Source organism: Mirounga angustirostris, unplaced genomic scaffold, assembly GCF_029215605.1.
Source record: "Mirounga angustirostris isolate CCGP_5_RB_7025 unplaced genomic scaffold, mMirAng1.0.hap1 SCAF_3, whole genome shotgun sequence".
Taxonomy (NCBI): Eukaryota; Metazoa; Chordata; class Mammalia; order Carnivora; family Phocidae; genus Mirounga; species Mirounga angustirostris.
The window spans coordinates 11,986,723-12,001,411 of NW_026991711.1; the positions used below are offsets into that span (position 1 = coordinate 11,986,723).

General features: G+C 39.9%; 1 protein-coding gene across 1 annotated transcript in view; it reads right to left on the reverse strand.

Moving 5' to 3' along the window:
* Positions 1–14,689, reverse strand: part of UBAC2 (UBA domain containing 2) — a 185,984-nt gene that overhangs the window by 96,879 nt on the left and 74,416 nt on the right. The gene's annotated exons all lie outside the window — the stretch shown is intronic.

Genomic DNA, 14,689 nt, shown 5'->3' on the forward strand with positions numbered 1-14,689 from the left:
CGTTGTAAGTAATGATAGTGACCGAGGCAATGAAAATACCGAGCTCTTTCCCAAGCAGCCCCCAGAGTAGTGAAGGGCCCACCAGTCAGGCATATGACAAGGACTTTATGTGGAAGTACCCACTGGGAGGAGGGTCCACTTGAATTCTGCTTGGAAACAAAAAAAAATTTGCAAATATGCTTGGCTTTTCTTGGGTGCCTGCGGGATCATTTCTTTTTTATTCATAGGTTGGTAGTACCCTGATCTGCATTTCAATGGTTTGGGCAGGGGGGCAAAGGGGATGAGGGGCAGGAGGCATAGTTGCTGCTTGCCTAAGTAAGATAGGGAAGAATGCAAAATTATGAACTTAGAGAGTTCCCAAGATTCTGTGCCACATTATACATTTGCTCACATAAATACCTTAGCATGAACAGTATGACTTTGCAAGTACAGTCACCCTGTCTGCTAGGTCAAACTTGTTTTACTAAATCCCCAAATTACCTCAGTACAGTATCTCTGTTAGCAATAATACCAATTTTGATAATGGAACAGAAAGAAATGAAGCACTACATCATGAGTCAACTTTAAATTTTTATTAGGCTTTATATCCTGGAAATCTTTTCTTTTGAATTCTTATCCTACTCATTTCCAACTTGTACCCTGTAAGAAAATTAATCTTTATGGTTGAGTCAACACCATTTACTGAGTACTTCCAGATTTGTATTATGTGAATTTCACAAAGAGCTACGTGACCTTGAAGCCAATGACCAAAAAAAGGCACTGATCTTTGTAACAGATCTTTGATAAGACAGGTGAGACTGCATGGATGGAAGTCAGGATCTTAGGGCCTTTCCCTTCACTCCACACACAAACCCCCCAAGTGAAGGAGAAGAAAGGGCAGAAGATTACATGTTATGCAGGGTGGCACTTACATAGTCATTTGAATTAGATCCCAAAAGAAAAACCGTAATGAAAGCTACTAAAGGAAAATCAGAAGCAGAGGCCACTGTAATTTCAGAGCATCTCTATGGTGCATGAGTTTGATGATGACACTGGAACACAGACTGGCTTATGTATGAGCCAACATGCTGCTTCACAGCAGAGGAGAAAGTCCTCTCTGTGCTAAGGATCTTAAGATCCTTCAAACAAGAAAGTAAATATCTATGTCACTTGGCAAAGGAATAACACATTCTTTCATCTGTTTAGTTTTCTGCCTCCTACCTCCACTGTACCACAAATCTATATAAATGATTTTCTTCAATCAGTAGTCATAGTGCCAAAAAGGTAAACTTTAACCCTATCTCCAGCTAATCCTAAAAAAAAAAAAAAAGTCTGTACTCCAGTCAAACTCAGCTATCCACTCTCCTTCAAAAGGCCCTTACTACCTATTTCATTCATAAAGCCACGGTTTACACGTGGCCTTTGGGCACCCTTACAGTGTCTTGGATTATTAGTTGGCTTTACATTTACTTCCCTCATGGAGTAGGTAAAGTTGGAGAACAGGGAAAGTGTTGTATAATCTTTGTATTCTGTTACAGAACAAAGGGGTGGCCTTATATACAACACACTGTTTGAAAATCACAACCCTCCAAGTATTTTCTATATGAATCAGGTGACACATTATTAACAATTTTAAATAATAATCGTGAGCTAGAAAAACTTATCTAGGAAAGCTGCCGGTTATACAGCAGCTAATCATATCTACCTCTCCATAACTTTATTTTTTTTCTAAAAGGATATTTGGTTAATTTAAAAAAAACCTCAAAGCTATTTAGCTTGAATCAGTATAAATGCATCAATTCTTCAATGATAGTATGGAACAGTACAGGGTATAGACTAGTAAATGTCAGATGTTAGAAATAATATTAGGTATATGTGACAAACTTGGTAATTTACAAAATAGTCCATACTTTATGTAATGTCTTCCTTTCCATAGTCCTGTGAAACAGGACGAGCTCACGGTATCACCCATGCTTTATTGAGAAACTGAAGTTCCGAAGAGGGACCTGGTAAATTAAGAGGTAACATCAGGAATGTAACCCTAACTCTCTGTCCTAGCCATAAAGTAGACAGAACTGTATCACATAGGCCCCGAAAAAGTATTAGAAGGCTTAACCTGTTCCATTATACGCAGCAGACCATCTAATCCTTAAACAGGACAAAAAGCCAGCAGTAGGTAGATTATCAGCTTGGCCAGGCTGTGAGTTCCATGAAGACACGGACGTCATCTGCTATGCGCACAGCACCGGGTACAGAGTCTGGCACACAGAAGCTCTCAAGTATCCATCTAATTGAATAGCACCTGTTTTGTACTATAACTAACAAAATTCTAAAGCCCTGTTGAAATATCTGTGAAGTACTTAATTTCTCAATGAAAAGACACACCTTACATGCTTAATTACATATACTAAAGCATATACACTAGAGCATATATGTAATTGAAGACTGTGATCCTCTAGGACCCTGCAACTTAGGCATATTAAAAATAGAGCTGATTACCCAACAAGTCAGTTTAAATCTAGATACAGAGTTCTGCTTGGAAATAATTTTATATTTCAAGAGGCAAGGGCAGTGACTCCTACCAATCAGTAAAAACTACCGGGCAATTTTAAAAGGGGGAAGCACTGACCTTAAATTAGCTCTCAAAATGGTCTATTTTGGTCACTCTTTAGCCCATTGTAATTTGTTATTCTTTGCAAAGCTAAAAACATGTCCTTATTGACTACTGAGGTCAGAATGAAAAATGAAAAGCTGATTGGTGACAACATGGCCTATTCTTCTGAAGCCAGGACGGACTAAACACACTCATGAGAACTGCTGCCAACGCAAGTCTGTTTTACACCAAACTCTGAAATAAATGATCACTTAAAAGATAATCCCCAAATTCCTTTTAAAATAAAAGCTCAATTAGCTAAGGACATTCATTGACTGCTTCCTACATGCCACTTTTCCAAGTACTTGACAGGCATTATTTCACTTAATCCTCCTTGCCTTAAGAGATGGGGACAATATTATCTCAATTTTGCTGATGAAGGACCTTGAGTGCCAGGCCACATGCAGAGTTGGAACCGGCACGAAATCCACACCATTGGACCCCAGTGCCTGGAGGCTGACTCAGTGCAAGGACGTCTTTCCCCCGGCCCCTCAACTACTGTCAGAAATCAGCCTTCCTTCCAGATGTTATACTGGAAATCAGCAGAGTAATAACAACACCACCAACACAAATACATGCTAACAGTAACATGGCATAATGCTTGGAGCAATATACATACTACACACATACATATATATATATATATATAATCTCTCTACAGAAGATACATATATATATATAAAATCTCATTCAAACCTCATTAATACTTTTGTGAGGCTCGTCCCATTACTTTCCCTGTTTTATAAATAAGGAAATGATATCCCAGAGAAACTGAGTAAATTGCCCAAGGTCACATAGCTGTAAGTGGGGGAGCCAAGCTCTAAATATTGGCAGTCCAATTCCCGGGTCTGCACATTAATCTTAATCACTATACTATTTGTATTAAACAAGCAGAATTATGGTCCAGGTCCTCAGAGAGCCTTGAAAGAGACATGGTTCACCAAATACCCTCCAATTCCCTTAGGGGCATATGTGACTACTTCTGGCCAATGGGTTGGGGGCAGAAGTGACATATGTCACTTCCAGGCTGAAGTGTTAGAGAGCAGTGAGATATCCCATTCCCCTCTTGTCTCCTGTCACAGTGACCAGAGATGTTCTAGATGGTGGGAACCTTTGTTAGCCTGGATCCTCGAATGAGTAAGTGGAGAACTCCCCACCTCTTACCCCAAGTAGCACAAATAAGAAACACACTTACGTATTTAGCCACTGAGATTTCAGGGTTAATTTGTGGCTACAACATAAGCCAGCCTTCTGACTAATACAGTATTTAATCTACTTAGAATGAAACAGACCAATAAACAGAACGTAAGAAAAGAAAAATGCAGACACTATCCAGTTCTCCTGGCAAACAAACATAATCTTCCTTAATCCCACTTTCATTGTGTCATTTCATGCTCCAGGATTGAGAATATTTCCCCCATGACCTATCACACGAAGTCCAAGTTCCTCTCCCACACTTTCAAGCCCCTGAACCTAATTTCCCTCTATTGCCCAACATGTACCTTTCAAGTTAGTCTAGCTGGTATTGTTTCTGTACCACGAATATAACGAATATTTGGTTCCCAATAATTGAATTATTCTGCTTCCCCTATTTATTCTTTACACTCACATCCCAATCATACCTTCTCCTTAAATTCTTCTTTGACTACTCACAGCCACCCATCTTCCTTTCCTCAACTTATTTGGATCTTATATAGTCAATGCCACATAGTTTTAACTTTAGATGTATATTATCTTAGAATAAAAGAAAAAAGAAAACACACTGGCCTGGAAGCCTGGGGCCCGGTTCTGGTCTGACTTCTAATCAGCCATACCACCTCTTTTAGCCTTTCTAGATTTGTTTTCTTTTTCTTTTTCTTTCTTTCTTTCTTTCTTTATTTGACAGAGACAGAGACAGCGAGAGCAGGAACACAAGCAGGGGGAGTGGGAGAGGGAGAAGCAGGCTCCCCGCTGAGCGAGGAGCCCGACGTGGGACTCGATCCCAGGACCCCGGGATCATGACCTGAGCCGAAGGCAGTCGCTTAACCAACTGAGCCACCCAGGCGCCCCTAGATTTGTTTTCTTATCAATGAAACAATAGCATGAAATAATGTGTAAACTCTTTGCCAACATCACACAGCCCATGGTCTATTACTTCACGTGCATTCACTCTTACACCCCTCACCCTAAACACAAGCTCCTCTGGGGCAGAGACCCTGACTTTTACTTCTTTCTATTCTGAGTAACTCCAAGCACAGCACCTTGCACATCAATAGCGCTCATAAGATATATGTCGACTACAGGTCATCAAATATTAGCTGAAGTTACTATATGATTTGTACTATTAAAGCGCGATGGGTAAGGGGTTTTATTATTGCTGGTCATAACTTGTTAGGTAGCAATAGATAATTAATATGTGCTTCATACTGGAATATTAATCATGAAAAATATACTAAACTGGAACCTGGAATGACAATGAAATCAGTCAAGATTTCTTTCTTTCTTTTTTTTTTTAAAGATTTTATTTATTTATTTATTTGAGAGAGAAAATGAGATAGAGAGAGCATGAGAGGGGGGAGGGTCAGAGGGAGAAGCAGACTCCCTGCTGAGCAGGGAGCCCGATGCGGGACTCGATTCCGGGACTCCAGGATCATGACCTGAGCCGAAGGCAGTCGCTTAAGCAACTGAGCCACCCAGGTGCCCCTAGTCAAGATTTCTTAAAAACAAAACAAAAAACCCCCCAGCTTTCTGCTACCAGTATAAGGAGTGCCCCTAGCTTTTCTTCTTCCTTCCGCATACAAGGAAGCAACATACGGTAGATACAGTTATTTAATATCTCCCTGATAATACATATCTAGACTGTTCCACCTTACAGAAATCTCTGCCACAATGCAGCTGTTAGAAAGAAGGGACTTATAGGAGGGTAGCTCACGTGGGAAAATACATGATCTTATTTTTCAATAGTTTATCTTCCTCAAAAGTTTTAAAGACCTTCTTTTTTCTCTTTATTTGCATACCTACTATGTGGCTTCTCACTGCTATTAATATTTTTTTAGATGTCTTGCCTACTCAACTAAACAGCAAGCCACTCATGGGCCCATTACTCTTCGGTCCCACACAGCACCTACCACAATTGATCCAAACCAAGAATTCAAATAGTGTTTGATTGGCTTTTACCAGTTTTCTCAGAGGGTGAGAACATCTATTTCTGATTTCTATACTTGTAAGAATGACTTTTCCCATGCAGGTTTTGAGAAGAAAAGAGTGTGTCAGAATGAAACTACAAGGAGGCTACAAAAGGTTTTAATGATGCTCTAGAAATGGTAACATTGAGATGCGCTCTTACTGCTGGAGGGTGGCAGCTGTACGATTTCCCCCTTATGTCCCTATGGCGAAACATTAGCTTCTTAATATATATAGTGAAAATATATGGGGTTACTGCCCATATACTGCATGCAGTAAGGTTTAAAAAATAAATGCCAACTAGATTATGCATTGGTTTACCATATACATATTGCAGTTCGAGAGAGTAATGAAATATCGTAAGTGCCATCTTGTGTATTACTGACTCTTTAAGGAATCAAGAGCAAGAAACGGTCATGAATTTGAGTGTTATTAGCTTTACCTGAAGAATAGCTGTTAAGAAGAAGGCATCACCAAAACAGACCCATAGACACAACACTCACACAACAAGAAATCAAAGCATGCCCATTTTCAGTCCCACAACCTGGTAAGTGCTCAACCTGGGACATGGCCTGAGTGTGCCCGTACCCAGACACTCGGGTCTCTGGAGAGATCCAGGGAGAAATCAGTCAATCGGAGGCAGGGGCAGGGCTGAAAGATTCTGTAGGTCTTGGCCATGCAGAGCTGAGGAAGTGGTAGATGGAAAGAAAAAGTGTATCCCATTAGGGATCCAGTTGTCAAATTATCTGAAGTTTGTGTGTTTGGCAAAACGCTGATAAGGTGATGAGTACATGGTAGTCATTATAGTATTCTCTCTGCATTTGTGTTATATTTGAAAATTTTCTGTAATACATTTTAAAAATGGTTACGTATAGTCTCCAACAATTCCCATACTCTCGTTACGTAAGGGGTGGAAGCAGAAATTCAGGGACAGACTCACAAAGGCTTGAGAGAGAGATGGCAGTGGGTATCACATGGCTCCAAGTCCATCTCTCATTAGTTAGCTGCACGACCCAAATCATACGAGAAGACAGGAATGGGACACGGGGCCACATTCAAATTTTAAGATCACACAGGAGAAAAGTCGCAACTGACCTTCAAGAAGTCCTAGTAAAACACGGCTTTTGGTGACATAGTCACTAGCTAAGAACAGGTTATATAGAAATCCACATGGAAAGACTGCCAGGGTTTCGTAAACATACACATGCACATACATAATGTTCCATTGATCTCCCAACACAAAGTGCTACTTCCTTTTCCTTACACCATGTTCCAGTTCAAATGTAAGTATTTCGGATTCAGGTATACTGCTTTGTATATACACATTTGAAGTCAAATGTAAAAGTCGAATTCTCTTAATTACCAGTCCTGTCAGCAAAGATTCACTTATAGATAACAGAATAGCTCTCAAGCTATCCTGGGCAGAAAAAGACAGTACACAGAATTATGTACTTATAAAACTGCTGAAAAGGCTAGAAGGGCAGATTCAGGCTGTGCCTCCAGGAACAATACAGAACAACTGGTCTACCTGGAAGACTGCTTCCTCTGCCACATTCAGGACACTGGGAAATCAGGAAGTCATTACATCATTTCAATATAACCTAGGAATCAGGAAGTTGTATGAACTATAATCCCCAGAGCCCCGCTGGGTCTGTAGAATAGACCAGAAAATTGGTATTTCATATGCTACCACCTTGGCTCACACTGAACTCAGCACCGTACAAGTTCTTCTGACTGGTGGAACCTAAATCATATCCAGAACGCTGGAGGTAAGGGGGCTTAAGAAATAAAGTATTCAGCTTTCCACCCTCTGCTTTATGTGGAGGTACACTAGGAGAACCATGGGAAAGATAATGAGCAAGCCAATCTAAGTGTATCCATCATACCACATAAAATACCAAAATACTCTACCAAAAGGGAGGAAGGAGTGTGTAATTTAAAAAAGAAGAAACAAGAGGGGTGCCTGAGTGGCTCAGTCAATTAAGCATCTGACTCTTGATTTTGGTTGAGGTCATGATTTCAGGGTTGTGAGACTGAGTCCTGTGGCAGGGAGTCTGCTTGAGATTCTCTCCCTCTTGCTCTGCCTCTCCCCCCACTTACGCATGCCCGCATGTGCACGCTCTCTCTCTCTAAAATAAATAATCTTGGGGTGCCTGGGTGGCTTAGTCAGTTAAGCATCTACCTTCGGCTCAGGTCATGATCCCAGGGCCCTGGGATCGAGCCCCGTGTCGGGCTCCCTGCCTACGGAGAGTCTGCTTCTACCTCTCCCTCCCCTGCCTCGTGCGCACTCTCTCTCTCTCTCACATAGATAAATAAAATCTTAAAAAATAAAATAAAATAAATAATCTGTAAAAGAAACTTTAATTTTACCATATTATTAAAATAAGGTCCATCTTCTATAAAGTAACTGGCTTATACTCTTCAAAATGTCAAGCTCATCACGGAACACTACATGAAAAACTAATGATGTAATGTATGGTGATTAATATAACAATAAAAAATAAAAAAAAATGTCAAGCTCATAAAAGACAAGGATAGAACTTCCAGATTAAAGAGTTAAGGGACATAACAAGTAAATGCATGATATAATAATGGATTGGACCACGGACCAGATTTTTTTTTCCTTTTGCTATAAAATAGGACATTATTGGGACAATTGCCAATTACAAATAAACTAATATATACTGATGTATTTAGGGGTAAAAAAAGGGCATTATATCTACAACTTGCTCTCAAATGATTTGGAAAAAATACCATACGTATATAGATGACATACGTATATACCATACGTATATAAAATGACAAGGCAAATGTGAAAAATGTTAATAATTAGGGCACCTGGGTTCAGAGTCTATGGAAGTTTCTTTGTCCTCTTCCTGCAACTTTCCTTTAAGCCTGAATTACTTCAAAAATTTTTTTAAAGTCTAAAATATAGTGGCAGCATTTGGGAGCTCTGACGAGGAATAGCACAGTTTCTTTCATTAAGTTAAAATAAAAATTAATAGCCAAATATCTAGGGTGGCATATGGTTGGTGCTTTTTCAGATACTGTTCCATGGGGCATTTTCCTTCTTGCAGCACGTGCTTATTTTGTACTTCTCATTTTAGCAGCAAAATTCGAATACAATCTAAAAGTTGTCTTTAGACACTAACATTTTTATAAACATCTACAACACTGCAGTTGAATATGTATATAGGAGGCCCCAGTTTGGTGAGTTTATATACTCAAATTACTTTCTAGTACAATAAACAAAGGAACATTCACTACGTTTTTTTACCTTAAAAAAAAAAGTAGCATTAAGGCTGTGTTACACAGAAGGAAATGTCTGAGCTAAGAGGCAGACAGGCATGAATTTCAATCTAGGCTCTGCCTATTAAATACGCAGACATGACCCCAGTGACTCAATCATTCTAAGAACCTCTGCTTTCTCACGGACAGAGTAATACTAAGACTGCTGTGGATGTTCATCTAAATCAGGAACATATGTAAAACAAGGCTCTATGGTACAAAACAGTTTTTCAATATGTATTTATCAAGATTCCTTAGCAGAAAGAATAAATTCTGCTATGAAAAAGATCTCCAATTAGAATGTATGATATTACATTTCATAATGCTACTCTGTATTTTTTTTCCATGTTGTTGCTAATATTAACAAACATATCCTTGATGGAGTAATTTAGGTACACAACAAATATTTATTAAGGGCTTACTACTAAGGAAGCACTGTTTCAGGCACCAGGATGAGAGTTGAAAATAATACAGACCAAGTTGTCCTCATGAACCTGAGGTTCTATAAGCGAACTTTAAGTAAACAAATGGTATCACTTTAGGGGAGGGGTAACTCTGAGTGTTATTCTGGCTTTGTTGCATCCTTGACTGGTCTTCTGCCCTCCCAAATATTCTGTCAACTGCTTTACTAATAAACTTCCTCTCTGCTAGATATGCCGGAGTTGGTTCTATTACTTCAACTAACAGGCATGCCTGTGTTCTCATAACTGAGATAGGCTTTATCCCTTTTACCTCAGATAACAAAAGCACATTAGATACTTCAGAACTCAACATAGATCATCATATACAAAAAAAGTCAACCCTAAGATAGGTATGAGATTATTTTTGTGTGCTATATATTTTGCTATGGTTACCAAGACGTGGTTAGCATTTTGAACTTTTTTTCTCAGAATAATGCAATGATCTGAATCTCAAATCTTTCATAAGGTGCAACTTTCCAATGATAAACAAGAACAGGAAGTGAATCTTGAATATACCAGACTTCTAGTTCCCTTCACTATTATCTACACTACTGTCATCTCAGCCTGACTTAACATTAGACTTTCCACTGTCCTATCTTAAGTTAAAGTTATAATAGTTTTATTTCTGCTCAAATAAAACATATATCCCATTAAACTGGAAATTTTGACATATACTCAAATGTTTTAAGTTCTAAGAGGAAACATCTAAAATAAAGGAATTGAGTAGCAAAGCAACTTACAAAAGCAGAAATGAAAACAGATGTTAAACTTCTTTGAAACAAATTTTTACTAATACCTCAACCAAAGCTATTTCAGTCAACTACTAGAAACAGTCTACTTGTCAAAAGATCTCAACAAGCTTCACAGGCCATCAGCAACTCAAGGGTGTGGGCTCTCTTCAAGGTTCTACTTACCACCCAGCACAATGCACATTATGGGATCTCAAAACAGAGGTGATCAGTGCTGTAAAAGCTCAGTTTAGGTCAGGGGCCCACCACCAGGGGCAATTTTGCCACCCCCCCACCATCCCCACCCCGGCCAAGTGTCATCTGGCAATAGCTGTCATGACTGGGGGTGGGGTAGCCACTGGTATCTTGAGGGTGGAGACCAGGGATGTTGCCTAACACCTCCCAAGGTGCAGCACAGCACTCCCCCCCCCCCCCCCCCCCCCGCAGCAAAGAGATATGCAGCTGAAAGTGCTGACCAAGGTTAAGAAAAGTGGGATCGCGTTCACACGTAAAATCACTGATCATATGGCATTCCATAACCCTCTGATGATAGCCTACAGAGCCTTTCAAACAGGATACATTCAGTCTGTCCCCAGGAAAGACGCTCTGACCACTGAAACTGCTCATGCAATCCCTGCTTTCACAGCTAACCCACAATCTCCAAGGTAAGAAACTGTGTGCCATTTTATTTGATTCTGAAGACATTACTAATATCTTGATTACAGTGAGTAGCGATTTCATTTCCTAATCGCTCCTGGGACAATATCAAACGCGTAAGTGAGGCAACAGAAGCCACTTCCTCTTCGTACTTATCTTCTAACATCACGATTTTTCTTTCATCATGTTACAGAAAATGGTGCTCAAGGTTTCTGAGCCTGTGTCCTCCATGAAGAGGATAGTTCCCACTGTACAGGATTATTCTGAGGATTCAAGTGACATCGAGGTGGCAAACAGTGCCTGGGACATGAATGGTGTGTGCTCACTAACTCCTAGCAGATGATGTCACACACAGGGCATTACACACCCAAATACGGACTGACGGGAAGACTGAGACCTTGACTGGGAAAAGAGATATTTTGAGAAAGTAAGAATGAATGGATTATATATTTCTCTGTAGGGAAGATGTTGGAAATGATTTTATAAATCCACATTTCAATCCTTTAAAAATACCCCTGAAATCAAATTTGAAATTCAATGTTTATATTTTTCTGAGTAACAGATTTGAGGTGACTTACAGAGAGAGAGAGAGAGAGAGAGAGAGAAGGAAAAGAAAAGAAAGGGCATTAGTACAAAAGAATAATTCAAGTAACTCAGCATGTGGTAGACCAAAATTTCAATCACAGCCAGATCTCTCTGGTTATTAAAGAACACTCTTTTCACTACTCCATGCTGTCTCCCAGATCCTGCATACTGAGGGGGCCATAAAAGAGAAGAGCCTGCTCTTAAGTTGAGAGAGTGGCCAATTAGGTAAATAATTACAAAACCAAGTAATAAATGTTATGTGTAACTTCTAAGCATAAAGTCATCCATGAACACAAAGGAAGGAGGGATCCATTCTGGCTGGGGTGGGTTTCACAGACTAGATATCCCAGGCGAGTCTTCAAAGGATAAGCAGAAGTCTGCCAAGCAAGGGAGAAAGGGTGCTGCAATGAGAACTGTGTGCATACGTAAATTCAGAGAGATGTGAAATGACACAGGAGTGACAAGTAGTGGTGAATAATGCACTGTAGCTGGTGTGCAGAGTACAAGGGGGGGAATGAGAGAAAACGAGACCAGAAAGGCTGGCTGGAACTCAACTCTGAGGTGCCTCACTAACAAACAGCAGTGGGAAGTCACAGGTTTCTGAAAGTGTAAAGGAGTAAGATAAGATCTCCTTTGGAGATAAACTTGGGGGGAGGGGGTGGAACAGTGCAGATGATAGCTCTGAGACGGTGACAGGGAGGAGGCTCCTGCAATAGTCCAAACAAAAGCAGAAGAAATGCAATCAAAAGACCAGTGCCTTTTCATTCAATTATTTACCTGTCCACCCTCCACCATCCCTTCACCTATCCATCCAACATAGGTGCCCACTAGGTGGAGCCACTAAGCTCACTGAGGCATGATCAGTAGGTGAGACTGACGTGGTCAGCTTGCATAAAGCTTCAATTCTAGTGGAGGAGACAGATACCAAACCATTCATTATACAATGAATTATTCAATTTTTATGGTGATGAGTGCTATGAGAAATGTCCTCAGAAAGCATCTCTCAAGAGACTGTGACCTCGTCTGAAGACAAGGATGCTCAAAGAAAGCTGCAAGAAGTCACCTTTAAGCTTTTTCTGCAGCCCGTGAGCTGAGGCTATTTATTATCTCATATCTCTCACTTTAAATAAGTTTTGAGAAACTTTCATTAGTCAACTTTGCTTGGTGTAATCACATTTAAGTACCTACTTACTCTGGTAAGTCTAGCCAAACCAGTAGGTATTGCTGGAAGGGGGAAGAAGGACCAGGGGTGAGCAGAGAAGGGTGGGAAGAAGTTAAAGGGTGAGGGAGGGAGCGGGAATAGGAGGAGGAGGAGGAGAGAGAATGGAAGGAAACAGGACTTAATTCCAAAGGCTTTAGCTACACAACAGTAGACTTTATAAAGAGAAACTCATTAGGAGAGAACGCCTAAATATTTCTTGTGATCAATACTCAGAAACATAATCCTCTGCAAACTGATAAACAGGATGAACCACCAACTTGCCAACCCTTACTAATTTATCCTGACTGGGAGGCACTCTGTGTTTTATATCTAGGAGTGATCTAGGTCTGTTTTTAAATCTAGGAGAGATCTAGGTCAAAATTCCAACTCTGTCAACTGAGTTACATACGCCTGGGCAGATTTCTTAGTCTCTCTGAGAATCCGTTTTCATACCAGTAAAACAGATACAACCATACCAATTTCACAAAGTTATTTTTTTAAATAGGAATCAAAGGAAAGAAGAGATTTAAAACATCTATTCATTCAATTCAGTTAATCTATCATTCTAACGCACTAATGTGATCACTTCAAGTTTGGAGGCCCTGGTGGCTCTATCTTTATCTTGAGAAATATCTCTTTTCTTCTAAAATAAAGGCACTGATCATCATTCAAGCTGTGATGATTATGTTAAATATTTAGCCCAAGTTCAGGCCAGAGGGACAAATAATTCAGAAAGCTAATAACTGTCACTTATTGTTAACTTTGCCCACAATACCCACTTCCCTTAAAATATCCCAACGGTTGATATTCAAGATGACCACAGATGATTATAGGTGTGCTAACTCTCCAATTGGCTCTCAGCTACAGAGAACCCAATCCCTTAGCACTTTCAAGATTAAAAGTTAACACTACCTCTTGGCGCCAACTCTTTTACCACAGTAACAACATAGGCCAACTGAAAGTCTAACACAAGACTACAAAATTAAGAATGACATTTAATAGGTCCAAATAACCAAATTAGTCCATCAAATAATTACAGTGGAATGACAATATTTGTTTCTTAGCCTTCTGAATCATCTGTGCCCATTCCTGGTAAGTTTTATCCTTTGAAAGGCCAAGAAGCATAATCAGAAAATCTGGATAAAGGCCCTTGTATGATGAGATTCATAGGGAATTCATCCTGCTAGAAATGGGGTATTTGCAGAAATTAGCAGAACATTAAATTCCTACAGACAGACCGTGAGACCAAGCATGCTCCTCCTTGCTCCCTTCACTACCACTGCCCCAGCAGATTGCAGAGAACAGCATGTCGATGACTGAAACATAATTTGCAAGGAAACAAAGAATGAGCCTTGAAGAGATGCTAGTAGTTGCTATGACTGGGTAAGAATCGGGATGAGACAAAACTGACCAAAATATGGAAATAGGAAATAGGCTCAGGGAACAATATAGCAGTTGGTTACAAAGTCTATTTTATTTTGAGTCAAAGAATACTGTTTGAGGATAACATAAGGTACAATGACTTTAAATAAAATTTCTGAATGCTTGTAGAGGTAACCTGATATAATCAATGGAGAAAAAATAATTTGAATCCACAATTTTAAGTGTTCTTAAAACACATACACTTTTTTAAAAAAATTAATTAATTAATTAATTTGACAGAGAGAGACACACAGAGAGAGGGAACACAAGCAGGGGGAGAGGGAGAAGCAGGCTTCCTGCGGAGCAGGGAGACCGATGCGGGGCTCGATCCCAGGACCCTGAGATTATGACCTGAGCCAAAGGCAGACGCTTAACAACTGAGCCACCCAGGCACCCAAAACACATACACTCTTAAACAGTATCGCCAGTCAAAGATGGTAGATTGTGCACGTGTACTTACCTCCTCTGTTCGCTCCTAAAACCTTGTAAGAACAGCATTAAAAGCCTTTTTTAAAGGCATAAACCCATAACGATAAGGAGGAGCTGATGACTA